At 43.3% G+C, this 16,339-nt stretch overlaps 1 protein-coding gene across 2 annotated transcripts in view; it reads right to left on the bottom strand.

Moving 5' to 3' along the window:
• Positions 1-13,393, bottom strand: part of JADE3 (jade family PHD finger 3) — a 137,084-nt gene extending 123,691 nt beyond the window's left edge. The window contains exon 1 of one of the 2 annotated variants that reach the window (XM_038587245.1): positions 13,330-13,393. The gene's annotated coding sequence lies outside the window, so the exon portion shown is untranslated. Of the gene's footprint in view, positions 1-12,879; positions 13,013-13,329 lie in introns of those variants that run through there. The other variant, XM_038587244.1, reaches the window with a different exon arrangement.
• Between the last annotated feature and the right edge of the window lie 2,946 nt (positions 13,394-16,339).

Genomic DNA, 16,339 nt, shown 5'->3' with positions numbered 1-16,339 from the left:
CCAACGACTCTTCTTGGACCTATCAAAGAACTGAGTACAGGGCAAACCACCATCTGGATATCTGAAGAGACAGATGCCTGCAGGTAGGCATAGGATCCAAGCATGTAATCTGATAGGAAGATCAAACTAGAAATTCTAACAAATTACTGAAGACCAGAGTATGGGATGTCATGACAGTATGAAGCTTCTAGGCTCCACATGGGGTGGAGGAATTCCCATTCTCTTACAAGTTTTTCCTACAGGAATCCCACCAAGCTCTTACAGAAAGAATCAGGGAAAATCCCAGAGAAAGCTTCCATCCTGGTGCTGGTTGGTTGAGGAAAACAACACCCACTGTGAAATCCACCCAGACCCCTTTCCTTTACCGCCAGTACAGAACAAAAGGCTTATTAATCTGCAGGGGGAAGGGCTTAAAACCCTTGGTTTAAGGACACTGGTGGATACTCACTGCAGCTGGGGAAAAGGAAGACAAGAAAAAAGGAAAAGAAGCTTCACCCCCTGGAGAAGGGGCAGGATCTTGTAAAGGACATAATCAAGACCCAGGTTCCAATGCGTGTCTAAGTCTGAGGCTTAATCAAATCATCAGAGAACTCCCTCCTCCTCCACCATCCACCACCTGGCAAACCAGCTATGTAGTTAGTAACAATGGAATCCAACTGGGAGGGCTATAACAGCTCTTGGGAAACAGCACAAAGGAAAAACCCAAAGCCAAGCAGGAGTCAAAAAGAAGGTATCACTAGAGGAATCAGAAATCTCTGGTGCCCTACCAAAAAGAAACATCAAACACAAGCCAACTCCTGACTAGATTAACTCAAATCCCCACACTAAAGGCCTAGCAGAAGGACATCTGTGTTCTTACCCAAATATATCAAATATTTAACTCAGCATCTCCTGATGTTCAGTTTCAACTTTTCAGCCATGTTCAGCTTTTTATTATGAGGCATAATGAAGGGCAAGAAAATATTCCAAGTGACAAAGCAATAATCAGATTGAGATTCAGTATGACATAGATGTTGGTACTATCAAATGAAATTTAGAATTATGATTAATATATTAAAGACTCTAATGGAAAAAGTAGACAACATGCAAGACTAGATAGATGAATAATTTCAGCAAGAAGATAGCATAACAATCAAATGGAAATGCTAGAACTTAAAAAAAAAAAAAAAAAACCAAACCAACATGTTCAACAGTAGAATTGACACAGCCAAGGAAAGATCAGTGAGTTTAACAATTGAGTTTATTGGCCAAATCAATAAAAATTAAAACAAAAAGTGACAAAAGAGTGAAAAAAAAAGAACACAGCATACAAGAACTATGGGAAAATATCAAAAGGTATAACATACTTGTAATTGGAATCCCGGGGGAATTAAAAAAAAGAGAATGGAATACAAGAATTATTTTTTAAAAAGATTTTATTTATTCACGACAGAGAGGCAGAGACACAGGCAGAGGGAGAAGCAGGCTCCATGCAGGAAGCCTGACGTGGGACTCAATCCCGGGTCTCCACGATCACACCCCAGGCCGAAGGCGGTGCTAAACCCCTGGGCCACCAGGGCTACCCAAAGAATTATTTGAAAAAATAATGACTGAGAACTCTCCAAAATTAGTGACAGGCAACAATCCACAGATACAAGAAGCTCAGAAGAACACCAAGCAGGACAAATATGACAAAATTAAAAAGCCACATCTAGGCAAAGACAAAGAGCTCAAAGGCAGTCAGAGGAAAAAAACACATTAACTACTAAAACTATATCTCTATCTATATCTATATATAGAGAGAAAGAAGAATAAAAGTTACAGCAGACTTAGCAGAAACCATGCAAACAAGGCAACAGTGGGGTAATATGTTGAAGAGGATAAAAATTGTCAACTCAGAATTCCATATCCCACGAAAATGTCCTTCAGAAGCGAAGGAAAAAAAAAGACTTTCTCAAACAAAAGCAAAGAATTTACTGTCAGCAGACCTTGCACAAAAGAATTGTTAATTAAGGAAAATTTTTTCAGGCTGAAAGATTATGATTAAGGTGGAAGCTTGGATTAACATAAAGAAATGAACACTGGAAAAGGAATAAATGAAGGTTGAATATTTTATTTTCAAAATGTTTGAAGAGCCAATTTTCAAGACAGCAGCCAAGGGCCAATCTTGCAAGACCTTCTAAAGATAGCAAACAGTGTCAGGACTGCTATGGTAACTCTTTTCAGTGCAATAGGGTATATATATTTTAAAAACCTACAGCTAGGGAAGCCTGGGTAGCTCAGTTGGTTAAGTGTCTGCCTTCAGCTCAGGTCAAGATCTCAGGGTCCTGGGATTAAGCCCCATGTCAGGCATCCTGCTTGGTCAGGAGTCTGCTTCTCCCTCTCCCTCTGCCCCTCCCCTGCCTGTGCTTTCTCTCCCTCAAATAAATAAAATCTAAAAAAAAAACCCTATAGCTAACATCATACTTAATGGTGAGAGACTGGAACAAGAATGTCCTCTCTTATGATTACAATTCTGGTAGAGAAGAAAAAAAGTAAAAGTACTCATATTAACTAATTTCAAGACTTACTATAAAGCTATAGTAATCAAGACGGTGTTTAATAGCAAAATGATGGACACACAGATCAATGCAACAGATTACAGAGCCCAGAAGTAGACCCACACAGGCATAGTCACATTTTTGACACAGGTGCAAAACCAATAATAATGAAGAAAGGACAGTCTTTTCAACAAATGGTTCTGGAACTCCTGGATATCCATATGCAGCAAAAGGAAACTTGACACACACCTCATATTCATGGCTAGTGGGAATGCAAAATGGCAGAGCCACTTTGGAAGACTGTTTGGCAATTTCTTATAAAAACTCAGCAAACCCACCCCTATATATCTACCCAAATGAACTGAAAACTTACGTTTAAAAAAAAAATCTGTATGCTAATATTTACTGCAGCTTTATTTATAATCACCAAGAAACTGGAAGCAGCTAAGTTGTCCTTCAAGAGGTAAATGTACAAATTGTGGTACACCCATACAATGGAATACTATTCAGTGATAAAAAGGAACAGGCTATTAATTCACATAACATGGATGAATCAAATAAAAGAAGCCAGACCAAAAAAGGCTAAATAGGGTATGATTCCATTCATATGACATTCTGGAAAAGGCAGGACTTCTAAAAATTCAGAAGTACGCTATTCTGAAGCACTTCTAGGAAACAAAAAACTGTATATCTGTATCTATATCTATATATTTTTTTCTTACCAGGGATAGCTCTGACCAGATCAACTTAGGTGGGAGTCCATGCAGTTCACATCATCATCACCATATACCGTATCTTTTTAAATAATTTTATTTGGGGCAGCCCAGGTGGCTCAGCGGTTTAGCGCCGCCTTCAGCCCAGGGCCTGATCCTGGGGCCGCGGGATCAAGTCCCATGTCAGGCTCCCTGCATGGAGCCTGCTTCTCCCTCTGCCTGTGTCTCTGCCTCTCTCTCTGTCTCTGTGTCTCTCATGAATAAATAAAATCTTTAAAAAAATAAATAAATCTATTTGATTTTTAAAATAGGGTAATGTATTCACATGGCTTAAAATTCAAAAGGTACTTTTGACTTTCAGCTTGGAGGTGGTAAAGGTGCAACTGTCTTGGGTCCTCCTGAATCTGGGCTGATCTAACACCACTGCCTCCACCATACTGCCTATGTTCAACTCCAACAAGATCAAAGTTTTATACCTAAGGTGAACTGGTGGGGAAGTCAGTGCCATGTATGGCTTGGCCCCAAAGATCACACTCTCCCCCCTGTGTCTATCTTTAAAAAACACTGATGACATTGCCAAGGCAACCAGTGATTAGAAGGGTCTGAGGAACAGTGAAACTGACCATTCAGCCCAGACTGAAGTGGTACCTTCTGCTTCTGCCCTGATTATCAAAGCCCTCAAGGAACCACCAAGAGACAGAAAGAAGCAGAAAAACATTAAGCACAGTGGAAATAGCACTTTTGATGATACTGTCAACATTGCCTGACAGATGCAGCACTGATGTTTAGCCAGAGAACTCTCTGGAACCATTAAAGAGATCCTGGGGACTGCCCCATCTGTGGGCTGCAATGTTGATGACCACCACCCTCATGACATCATAGATGACATCAATAGTAGTGCAGTGGAATGCCCACCTACTTAAGAACTGCAAAGTAAAAAACAAAACAAAACAAAACAAAACAAAAACTAACAAAGTAAAATATTTCAATGGAGGATCACTTGACAACCAAAAAAAAATTTTTTAAAGGTATATACAGAAGTTTATGCAGTAAAAAGATCTTTCAACCCTCTACCCTCACTATATATGTTCTAAAGCTATCAGTGTCTTGAACATCCTTCTCGAAATATTTTATGTCTATGTAAGCAAAATGTATATATTATACAGTACATATTACTGCCCCAGTAGCTGTCACAAATGGTAGCATACAATACACACTGTTCTCTTATTTTTCTTCATTTTGTACACCTTAGAAATCATGTGGTATCTTTTATTTTTAAAAAATATTTTATTTATTTATTCATGAGCAACAGAAAGAGAGAGAGAGAGAGAGAGAGGCAGAGACACAGGCAAAGGGAGAAGCAGGCTCCACGCAGGGAGCCCGACGCGGGACTCAATCCTGGGTCTCCAGGATCACACCCTGGGCTGCAGGCGGCGATAAACCACTGCACCACTGAGGCTGCCCTCATGCGGTATCTTTTAATATTCTACTGTACAACCAAGCCTTGACTGATACTTAGAACATTAACCAATCTTTTGCTATTATAAATATTCCAAATAATATGCAAATATTTGTTGAATAAATTCCTGGAAGTGTTTGCTGGGTCAAATGATATATACATTTATGATTTTGATGGCTATTTTCAAGACACTGACTTTTAAAATGTCAGGGATTTTCCATTTTTAATTTTTATCCTAGGAGGAAAAGAAAGAAAGCTGAGATTCTATCACCAGGCAATTTTCTGGAGGAATGTGCATCTCTAAAATGAACAAAGTGAGCCTTCTCCTCAGTTTCCCACACATGCTTCCTAGGGTCCAGCTGCATTTTTATGTAATATATTTCAGGCCATAGCTGGTTGAAAAATCCTATTTCAGTTTATGAGAAAAGGGTTACCTCTGAAAACTTCACAAATAAAGGTCAAAGGCTGATGCCCCGAACTGCTGATCACTGACCACTCACTTCACAATACACTACTGGATTCTTCACTGCAACCACAGGGAGACTTTAAAATCTCGACCAGGGTATCCCTGGGTGGCGCAGCGGTTTAGCGCCTGCCTTTGGCCCAGGGCGCGATCCTGGAGACCCGGGATCGAATCCCACGTCGGGCTCCCGGTGCATGGAGCCTGCTTCTCCCTCTGCCTGTGTCTCTGCCTCTCTCTCTCTCTCTCTCTCTCTCTCTCTGTGTGACTATCATAAATAAAAAAAAAAAAAGAAGGAGTTCACTGAATTAGAACTTCTTTGTAAAAAAAAAATAAAATAAAAAAAAAATAAAATCTCGACCAAATAAAATATATACCTACAGAGAATCCTTTGTCTTTATCATAATGCCCATATAAGGATTTCTTCTCAGGTAAAAACTATAAAGGTTATGTAGAGGCAGCCCGGGTGCCTCAGCAGTTTAGCACCGCATTCGGCCCACGGCCTGATCCTGGAGACCCGGGATCGAGTCCCACGTTGGGCTCCCTGCATGGAGCTTGCTTCTCCCTCTGCCTGTGTCTCTGCCTCTCTCTCTCTCTGTGTCTCTCATGAATAAATAAATAAAATATTTTTTTTTAAAAAAAAGGTTATGTAGAAAAGCTGCAAATGTTTCTCTCATCTTTCAGGTAGTGATGGGTTTCCAATTCCAATTAACCATTTTCTGCTTGACTACAAAGCACAGTATAGTCTAGCACAATAAGTTTTAGGGCATAAAGCTTGAAAGGAGGTTGAGGAAATGCAGGAACTCCTTTGATAACAGCCACAAAGATCAGTGAGCATTCAAGCCACTTGCAAGAGTACCTACATCCAGAGCCACACTATCTCCCCTTCTGGTTTCCTTCTAGAAAAACCATCACTCAGCTCCACACTCAGTAGAAGTAATGGCGCATACTACTTAGTTTGAAGAATATACTACATTTAGTGGCACCTGGGTGGCTTAGTCAGTTAAGGGTTTGACTCTTGACTTCAGCTCAGGTCATGATCTCAGGGTTGTGAGATTGAACCTCATGTTGAACTCCACACTGGATGTGAAGCCTTCTTAAAATTCTCTCTCCCTCTGCTTCTCCTCTCCCCTTTCTTTCTCTCTCTCTTTTCTTAAATACACTACATTTAGAAATGAGTGCTTAAAAAAATAAAAAAATAAAAAAAAAGAAATGAGTGCTTAATAAGATTTATCAAAAGAAAAGAGGTTACATTCATTAATAATTATTATGCATTACTGCAGTAATGGTCCTCAGTTAAAAAAACACCTCCTTGCATTTGTACCTTTAGATGGTTCCCTCCCACAATGACTCTGGGCTTGGCCAAGGAAGCACTCCCCAACTTTGGCTAATAGGACAATACCAAATGTGATACGAGCAGACACCTGAGAAATGCTTGTGCACTGCCACTTGCTCTTGTTTGTTTCTTTGTGCCTTTGAGACCATGTCAACAGATCCAAACCAGTCAGCTAAAGGAGAGACCACTTCGGAGTGGAGATGAGCTGTCCTCACTTAGGGCCTCCTAGACCAACTGGCCTGACAGCCACCAGATATGTGAGCAAGGCCATCCTAGATCATCCAACCACCAGCTAACAACCATCCCTGCCAAAAAGAGAAAAAAAAAACTAACAGACAAAGACTACTTCAAAGTAAATATGTTTATGGTCTGCTACATATGGAAAGGGGAAGAGAACACTGGTTTTCTCCCTGTGCAGTTGATTCTGCACATAAGAAATAGTTTCAAACAGAAAAACCTGCAGTACCTGGATGAGAATAAATAAATATATAAGTACTGAAAAAATGCCTAAGTCTTCCCAGATTCTCACAAATGTGCTGTCTGCCATCACAGATGGCACACACCAAAAAAACAAAAAACATTAAAAATTTCCATTTAGTCACTGAAGAATCCTTATCATGATATATTTAAACTGAAGTCTTATACTCAACAGTTCCATTTCTACCACTGAACAATAACTCAGGTTTCCAGGAATTAGTTTTCCTAATTTTTCCCCCCATTTGACAGGGCTCAGTGAAAGCTGAAAGAGCTCCCTTAATGCAGCCTAAAAAGCATCAGATATATAAGCCTAATTAAACCTTCTAGAAGCATTCTGCAGGACCAGCTTCTTCCAGCATCACAGCAACTCTTTTTAGCTGTGTTAATGGTGGGCCATAGAAACTGTTTAAGATCTACACATTTGGGCCAGAAACACTGCCTCCATTGGATCACAAAGTGGGATACTGAAGGGGAAATGACTTTAAAACTACTTTTGTTGGGATCCCTGGGTGGCGCAGCGGTTTGGCGCCTGCCTTTGGCCCAGGGCGCGATCCTGGAGACCCGGGATCGAATCCCACGTCGGGCTCCCGGTGCATGGAGCCTGCTTCTCCCTCTGCCTATGTCTCTGCCTCTCTCTCTCTCTCTCTCTCTCTCTCTCTCTATGTGACTATCATAAATAAATTTAAAAAAATTAAAAAAAAAACTACTTTTGTTTAGGTCTCACTAGATGCTTTTCAGGATTACACACACTGCACCACACCCACCCACCCACACATACCCCTTATGGTTTAAGGTGAAAAACACCTTCCAGCAGCCTCCCACTGCCCTTGGAATAAAACACAAGCTTCTTAATGAGATCCCATAAGGCCCTGTCAATCTCCCCCTGCCTACCTCATCTCTCTTTCCCCGGGTCCTAGCCAAACCTCTATGGATCCTTTCCACATCTCTCTTTCACCTCTGTCCTCACAACACCTGGTGTGTTCCCTCTGCCTGACAATCCTTTCTTTTACCTTGCTTATTCCTTCTCATTATTCAGGGTCCAGGGCACTTTGCTTGTCTCCCTTATAAAAGCATTCTACCTTTTATTTGCTGTGTGACCACAGGCAAGTCACCTTTGCCTTACACCTCAGAGTGATACTCTATGTTAAATATTTAGCACAGTGCTCAGTGTACAAAAAATGGTTAACAAGTCATAGCTGCTGTTATTATCCCTTACAGTGATCTCCATCATAGCTCTCAATACAATTAGCAATTACATATTTGTAGGAAAAATAGAAACACCTCCTTGGATCCCACCTTAACACTTAATACTGCTCACCTTATTTCCCCACATACTGCATTTGGAGGGAGGGAGATAAAAATGAATGTTTACAGAGCAATTATTACCTCAATTAATTATTACTTTGGACATGTCAAATTAGGCAGATGAAGAAACTGAGGCATAGAGAAGTCAAGTACCAGCCCAGATCAAGTGGTAGATTCAAATCCAAGTTGTCCTGACTCCATAGCTTGTGCTGGCTATAGGAAACCAAAGGCTTCCCTAACTCATGAACCTTGTCACCTAAGAGCAGCAAGTCTCAGAGAAAATGGATCTTCACATTCGACTCCCATGTATCTATTCTTCAGATCCTTAACCAGTTTGTGGTGTTCTAAGCACCTCCTGTAAACTCCTTCAACAGAAATGCTCTTCCCCATGACTGTGACGGTAGATTTCTTTCTTCCTTTACACTGGATGTTGAACTCTTAATAGGATGAAGTGAGTTATCTTTCACTTCTTATACTCCCAGCAAATAAGAGGCACTCAACAGATGTTTGCTGAATGAATTAAATGAAAATGTTGGAGAATACATTACAGCTGCAAAGCTGCGGAGTGGTGAAGTGGATTTTCCTAACAATATTGAAGTTTGGCATAGTTGGGAACAAATTTAACCACTTTTACAATTGATACTGATTTCTATATCTAGCACCAGAGATTCCATATGACTCACATGTGCTTTACAGCTATAGGTAGACTTGACTCTCCCTCTGGGGCCCTGCATCACCACCAAAATTCTGCTATACCCCAAGGATACACCTGAGCCACTCTTTAGGACAGGATGCCCTTGACAATGTCAATCTCTCAATGGTTACTTTCAAATGGCTCAGAAAAAGAAACAGAAAGAACAGATGATAAAGCACAGTATAGTCTTTGCTTTGGGAGCAAACTATTGATAATTAGTGACCTTGGGTAAAGGGAATACAGGAGGTTCTTTGTACTATTCTTGCAACTTTTTGCAATTATAATCAAAATAAGTTTTTAAAATCTAAAAATGGAAGAAGAATTTTCCCAGGAGACTCCAAAACACAAGGTCTGGTGTACTGGCCATGCTGGTACCATATTCTCTTGTCAGCATTTCAAAAAGCACATTCCGCGCTCAGATATCCTTGCCTATCAGCTCGTATCAAGGGACAAGGAGCTCCTTGGATAGTAGGCTCAGCTATGGTCTCTGGGTTGTGACAGAGATTATTTACTGCTTAAAGAGTATCAATCAGGGATCCCTGGGTGGCGCAGCAGTTTGGCGCCTGCCTTTGGCCCAGGGCGCGATCCTGGAGACCCGGGATCGAATCCCACATCGGGCTCCCGGTGCATGGAGCCTGCTTCTCCCTCTGCCTGTGTCTCTGCCTCTCTCTCTCTCTCTCTGTGACTATCATGAATAAATAAATAAAATCTTAAAAAAAAAAGTATCAATCAACGCATAGGCATCTCCTATTAGTCAAAAACACCAGTACCATTTTCCCACACCAGGCCCCCCACCTACTTTCCTCAGTTGACTGCCCTCTGAGTTACTTTTCCGAAGCTTAGCTGTGGGTTTAGGTAAACTCTCCCCAGTACCCTTCTTTCTGTCCCCCAGAGAAGCAGAAGCAGTTCTGATTAAGAGCTTTGCTACTATTGTCTAAGGAGAGACCTACTACAGGGAGGAGGCAAAAATAACCATGGGGGAGTCACAAATATTTCAGAAAACAGAAAGTCAAAAAGGTAGTTACTTGGTCTGTAATGACCATTTGCTAGCACCTTTTTATTCGCTCATCATTTTTACCCATTCACCCTAAATTCTCCCCACAAACCAGAATGCTTCAGCTTTCCCAGCCACACTATAACTGAACAACAGGGAGAAACTGCTAAACCACTCCAGTGTCCCCATATAAGCCACTTCAGGAAAGTGCCAGATGGGTGTCACCTATAAAGTGAGGTAAGTGAGGTAAGTTATTCCCTGATGAGAGATTTTTTTTTAAATGTAAGCCAGCATATGATCTCTACCTTTCTCAGCTCCTGTTTCATGTAACCTTCATGAGGAAGTAGGTGCATTATGTCCTATGATAATATTCAACCTCTGTATCCCTCCCTGATCAAGGCTTATAAAAGCCCTCTGTAATGCCATGTCTTCACAAAGACCCAATGCCTCCTGCCTTCCCCTACATTCCCCCAAATACTTGCCTAGTTCTACTCAGACCTCAAAGTAGTGGGCAAAAAGAAAAAATAGATTTGTATAGCTTAGGGGAAACATGGATTGTTACTGTTGAAACACAAGGGAGGGAAAAGAGAAGAATTATCAAAGGAGAGGATCATAACCAACCTACTAGTCTAACATCCTTGGTTCTTTATTTTTACTTTCACTAATCCATTTGTCTCAACTATGATGAAAGCCCTGCATCATCATGTGTCCTACTTATGGAAACTTCATCTACAGGCTAGAAGGTGGGTCATGGGCACCCCTAAGGTTATTTCTGAGTCCCCCCTGGCTTCCAGTTGATCACAAACACTTCAGGAAGGAGTAGAAGGCCCTTCTCCACTTTCTCCCACCCGTGACCAAGATTCACAGGATACTAAAAGCGAGAAGGCACTTACCACACTGCCAAAGCACAGCAATGTGACTCAGAAAGGTGGGAGACGGAATGTGTGGGTTCTAGAACCAGACCTGTATCCCTGACTATTCCAGAACTGATTGGATGAAAAATGCAAGGAACTGTTTTAAGGCAAAGATATTGGGTTAAGAACTCTTCTTTCTAAATAAAAACAAAAAACATCAAACTGTAGAGAAGACCACAGTTAAAGAAAAGGTGGTAATGATGGTAGCTAATACTGAGAAGCGTGTCCCAAAGACCTCATGTAATCCCTTCACCCCTTGAAGCGAGGTATTATCTTTTACACTTCAAGTATTTCAGCTCAGAGCTCACTTTAAATGAAAAAGAAAATGATATGTTATGGAGGTAGAATACTCCTTGGCTAAACAAAAAAGAAAAAATATATTTTCAGTTATCAAGAGAGTAATCACATGACACTATAAAAGCATGAAAACTACGATATTCAATTCAAAGGGTACAGAGGTAGGAATCCATTCCCATTGTTTACAGATGTTATGAAAATATTAAATTAAATAAAATACAATGCTTTGTTCAGACCGACTTCTTTCTCCCCCTCACCCCCAGGCTGACAAGAAGTGGCTTCAGGGAAGGTATTTAAGAGAACTACTCTGGGAAAGTGGATTCTGGGTTGCTTAAACTGAGCCAAGATGTTGTGCAACCAGTCTTTACCTAAATTATTTTCCATTACTTTGAGAGTTTAGAGAGAAGCAGACAGTTATCTTTATCAGACTGAATACCGGGAATGAGGTCGCCTTTCCCTTCAGGCCACTGAAATCACCATCAACACGGTTTTGATTTCTTATACAATCAGATGGCGTGGGGGGGGGGGGTCCCATCCTCAGCTTCACAGATAAACGGTTCTCACATCAAAAAACCTTGCGCACATCTGAGGCCATGGATTTCCTAGCAACTCAGAAAGTCAGAGAAGCGGCCAAACAAGTTTCTTGCCAAATGCCTGGGAACTACATATGTCCCAGGGCTACACAATGATACCAACTTTTAAACATGCCTTCACATACCACCATTATGGTCACTCACTCCAGATCCCGCCCCCCCTCACAAATAATAAACGCAGGTTGCCCTGTGCAATTTAAAGCCAGACTTCACCAAAGCAGTAGCTCTGAAAAGCGAGAAGAAAAGATTGCAAGGAGGCTCTCTCTCTCTCTCTTTTTTTTTAAATCGATCGCCCCACGGCCGAGGGAATAAAACCAACTCGTTCACTGGAGAAAAGTTAACTTTGCCGTGCCCAGCGGTGGGAAATTTTCCCCGCAAGATTCGCAAAGCCCTCCCGGTTTTCCCACCCCCCGGACCGCCAGGCGCTCGGCGGTGGCGGCGGCCCCGGACTGGCAGCGCCCGAACAATGACGGGAGGGGGAGGGAAAGTTAGCCAGCCCGCGGGGAGCTCGCGCTCCTGCTCCGGGGGTACCCGGGCTCACCGGGAGCCTCGCCACTCCCTGAGCCGCCCGGCCCCCCCTCTCCAAACACTCGGTTCTTCATGCCCCCCAACATCGAAACAGCCAGGGGCGCGCCCTCGCTCCCTGGAGCATCCGGCCCAGGCGGCCCCGCAGAGCAGGTCCCCCCACCGCGGGTCTGACCCCGGGAGCCCCGAGACCAGGCAGAGCGCAGAGAGGGAGGGGGCGCCGGGAGGGGGCACCGGAGTGAACGGCCGCAACAGTTATGGCGCTCAATTCCTGCCCGAGCGAAGCTGCAGCCGAGCCCGAGCTCGGGCGTCCGCCCCCGCCCCCCGCGGCGGCCACCCCAGCACTGTCCGGGCCGACCGAGGGGCCAGCGGGCACTTTACCTCAGCCCACACACGCTCTCGGCCCGAAGACGCCGGGGACGCCGGAGCGACCGCGATGTGGGGCCGGAGCGTCCCGGAACGCTGCGAGGCTGGGCCGGGACGTTGCGCGCCGCGGCACCCGCTTCCACTCCCCGAGGCCGCCACTCCCGCTACCCACCCGGCGCGACGCCTCCAGCGCCGCTCGCGCCGCGTCCAGCTTCTGTGGCGCCTACCTTTGCGCAGCTAGGTCGCCGCTCCCTCCTTCCCGGCTCCACACTCGGGCCCGGCAATGTGCCGGGCGAGTCCAGTAGGGGTGGTAACCGCCCCCCAACCGCTCGCTTTCTTCTCTCCCCTCCCTCGCACCTGCCCCCTAATCTCCTCCCCACCCCCGCCCCCCGCCCCGCCGCCTGATCCGCCGGGGCCGCCCCCTGCGCCTCAGCTCCCGCCCTCGGCCCTCGCCCGCCCGGCCCGTCAGGCCTCAGCGTTGGGCAGGCGGTTGGGCGGCGGCGGCGGCGGCGGTGGCGGTGGTGGCGGCGGCGGCGGCGGCGGCCGCGGCGGCTGAAGCGGCGCGGAGCACTATTGTATTCCTGACACTGTGCGCTCCCACGCTCCGCCTCTTCCCCTTCCTTCCAGCCCCCCCTCAACGGCCCCCCCACACCAACCGCCGGCCGCGCTCGCCCTACCCGACTGGCTCCCCGCCGTCCGCCCGCCGCGCGCTCTTCTGGCGGGCTGGGCGCCTTCGCCACCGCCGCGCGCCTCGAGGCTCCGCCCACTTGGTGCTCCCGCACCCGCGGCGTCGTGCTCCAGGTGGGTTCCTCTCTGCTCCTGCTGGGCGCGCTGCTGCCGGGAGGAGCCTCGGCCCGGATAAGTGCCCAGAGGACGACGGGGAGGTGCCTTGACCGTGGTGAAATATAAACTAAGCTTTTCATGGCCCCTTTCAACTCTAAAGTTCTGTAAGTGGTCCCTCCTGTATAAAACTCATTGTCGGCCACTATTGATTTAAGTTGTTTGCTCTTGAATTACCTATAATAATAAAGCCAGGGTGCCTATTAACAGAATAAATTTATTCAATTGCCAGCACAAATGGTCTGTGATGTCTGGCTTTTTGAGGTGTCGACTTGGTCAGGCTGCCGCCCCTCTTATTCAATCAAACATTAATCTACGCGTTGCTGTGAAGATATTTTGCTGATGGATCTAAAGCTCCTGATCAGTTGATTTAAAGTAAGGGAGATTATCCTGGATAATCTGGGTGGGCCCAATCGTTCCTTTCTGACAGTGTGCCCTACAGATTTTGGATTTGCTTACCCAGCCCCACAATTGTGTAAGCCAATATCTTAATGAATGAATGAATAAATAATGTGTGTGTGTGCGGGTGTGTATAGAATGTCCTATTGGTTGGCTCCTCTGGTGGAATCCTAACTCATACAGATGTTTAAGCAACAAACCCTTTTCGGTTTACTTCTCTGGGTTTGGAAATAGACCATGTGCAATTACCATGAACTCATATTGTCATTTTCATTTACATTTCTTGGCTAAACAAAAATGTAGGCTCTTCTGTATTTTGTCTAATTTACATAAGAAAGATGTTCGGTTTTATAATAGGCAAATGTGTGAGTTCTAAAACATTCATAGTCCTTCGGATTTACCTTGTTTTATTATAGATTCATAGGATCTGTAAAAAATATTATGCAACAGATCCATGTACTCTTTACTCAGTCTCCCCCAATGCTAATATCTTACATAACCAAGATACTGCCATTGGTACAATCCACAGACCTTATTCAGATCTCACCAGTTTTACATGCCCTCATTTCAGCGTCTGCACATCTAGTACTACACAATTTTATCATCGGTAGATTGATGTAACCACCACAATCAACTGTTCCTCCACAGTAAAGATTCTTCCTTCTACCCAATATAGTCACAGTCACCTCCTTCGGTTACTCTAACCCCTGGCAACCTCAAACATGTTCTCCATCCAATAATAATTTTATTATTTCAAGAATATCATGTAAATGGAATCATGCCGTTTGAAATTGGCTTTTCTTCATTTAGCATAATTTCCTTGAGATCCACCCAAGTTCATTCCTTTTTACTGCTGAGTAGTATTATTGTTAAGCTTTGGTGTTCTACAGTGTATTTATTCACCCATTGAAGGACGGTTGGGTTGCTTCCAATTTTTGCCTGTTAAAAACAAGACTGCTATGAACAGTCATATAGAAAACATCAGTTTTCCTTTTGCTGTGATAAATGCCCAAGAGTGCAACTGCTAGGTCGGATGGTAAGTGTAAGTTCAGTGTTACAAGAAACTGCCAGAATTTTCCAGACTGTACCAATTTACATTCCCACCAGCAATGTATGAAAGATCCAGTTTTTTTTACCTCTCTGCCAGCATTTGGTATTGTCACTATAATTTTGTTAGCCATTCTAATAGGTGTATAGTGATATCTCTTTATTTTCAGTTGCATTTCCCTAACGATGTTGACATATTTTCATGTGCTTACTTGCCATCTGTATATCCTCTTTGGTGAAATGTCTGTGCATGTCTTTTATCCATTTTCTAATTGTAGTGTTTGCTTCTGTTAAATTTTGAGAATTCTTGGTATATTCTAGGTACAAGTTCTCTGTCAGATACCTGGTCCGCCGTTTATTCCCCCAGTCCGTAGCTGGTCTTTTCATCTTAAGAGAGTTTGCGGACCAAAATTTTTCATTTTAACAAAGTCTCACTTCTCAAAGTCTGCATCTATGTGTTGTCCTTTTCGTGTTATGTCTAAGAAACATTTTTGCCTAGTGCCAGGTTCCACAAATTTTCTCTTACATTTCCTTCTAAAAGTGTTATAGTTGCATATTTTACATTTAAATCCATGATTCATTTTGAATTAATTCTTGTATAAAATGTGAACTTAATGAGGTCGAGATTCATATTTTTGTCTATAGAAGTCTGATGGCTCAAACACAATTTGTTAAAATGACTATCTTTCCTCCATTGAATTGCTTTTGCACCTTTGTCAAAAACAGTTGGGCATGGTTGTGTTGGACTAATTGTGTGGGGCTATTTTTTGATTTCCTGTTGTGTTCTGTTCTGTTGTTCTTTGTCTATCCCTCTGTGAATCCTGGAGTCCTGATTATTATAGCTATATAGTAAGATTTAACATTGGGTAGAGTGATTCTTCCCACTTTATTCTTCAAAATTGCTTCAGTCATTCAAAGTTATTTGCCTCTCTCTATATGAATTTTGGAATAAACTTGTTTATATCTTTAGAAACTTTGCTGAGGGGTGCCTGGGTGGCTCAGTGGTTGAGCATCTGCCTTAGGCTCAGGTTATGATCCCAAGGTCCTGGGATCAAGTTCTGCATCAGGCTCCCCATGGGGAGCCTGCTTCTCCCTTTGCCTGTGTGTCTGCTTCTCTCTGTGTGTCTCTCATAAATAAATAAAATATTCTTAAAAAGAGAGAGACTTTGCTGGGATTTTGTTAGGGATTGTGCTAAACTTATAGATCAATTTGGGGAAAATTGACATCCATACTATACTGAGTCTTCCAATCCATGAAGAGGATTTGTGTGCCTCTCCACTTGTTTATTTTATTTTATTTTTTTCAAGAGTGTGGATTGTATTCTTTTTTTTTTAATTTTTTTTTTATTTATTTATGATAGTCACAGAGAGAGAGAGAGAGGCAGAGACACAGGCAGAGGG

The sequence above is a fragment of the Canis lupus genome, chromosome X (genome assembly GCF_011100685.1).
Source record: "Canis lupus familiaris isolate Mischka breed German Shepherd chromosome X, alternate assembly UU_Cfam_GSD_1.0, whole genome shotgun sequence".
Taxonomy (NCBI): domain Eukaryota; kingdom Metazoa; phylum Chordata; class Mammalia; order Carnivora; family Canidae; genus Canis; species Canis lupus.
The sequence above is the reverse complement of the archived record's forward strand: the minus strand, read 5'-3'. Positions and strand labels throughout refer to the sequence as shown.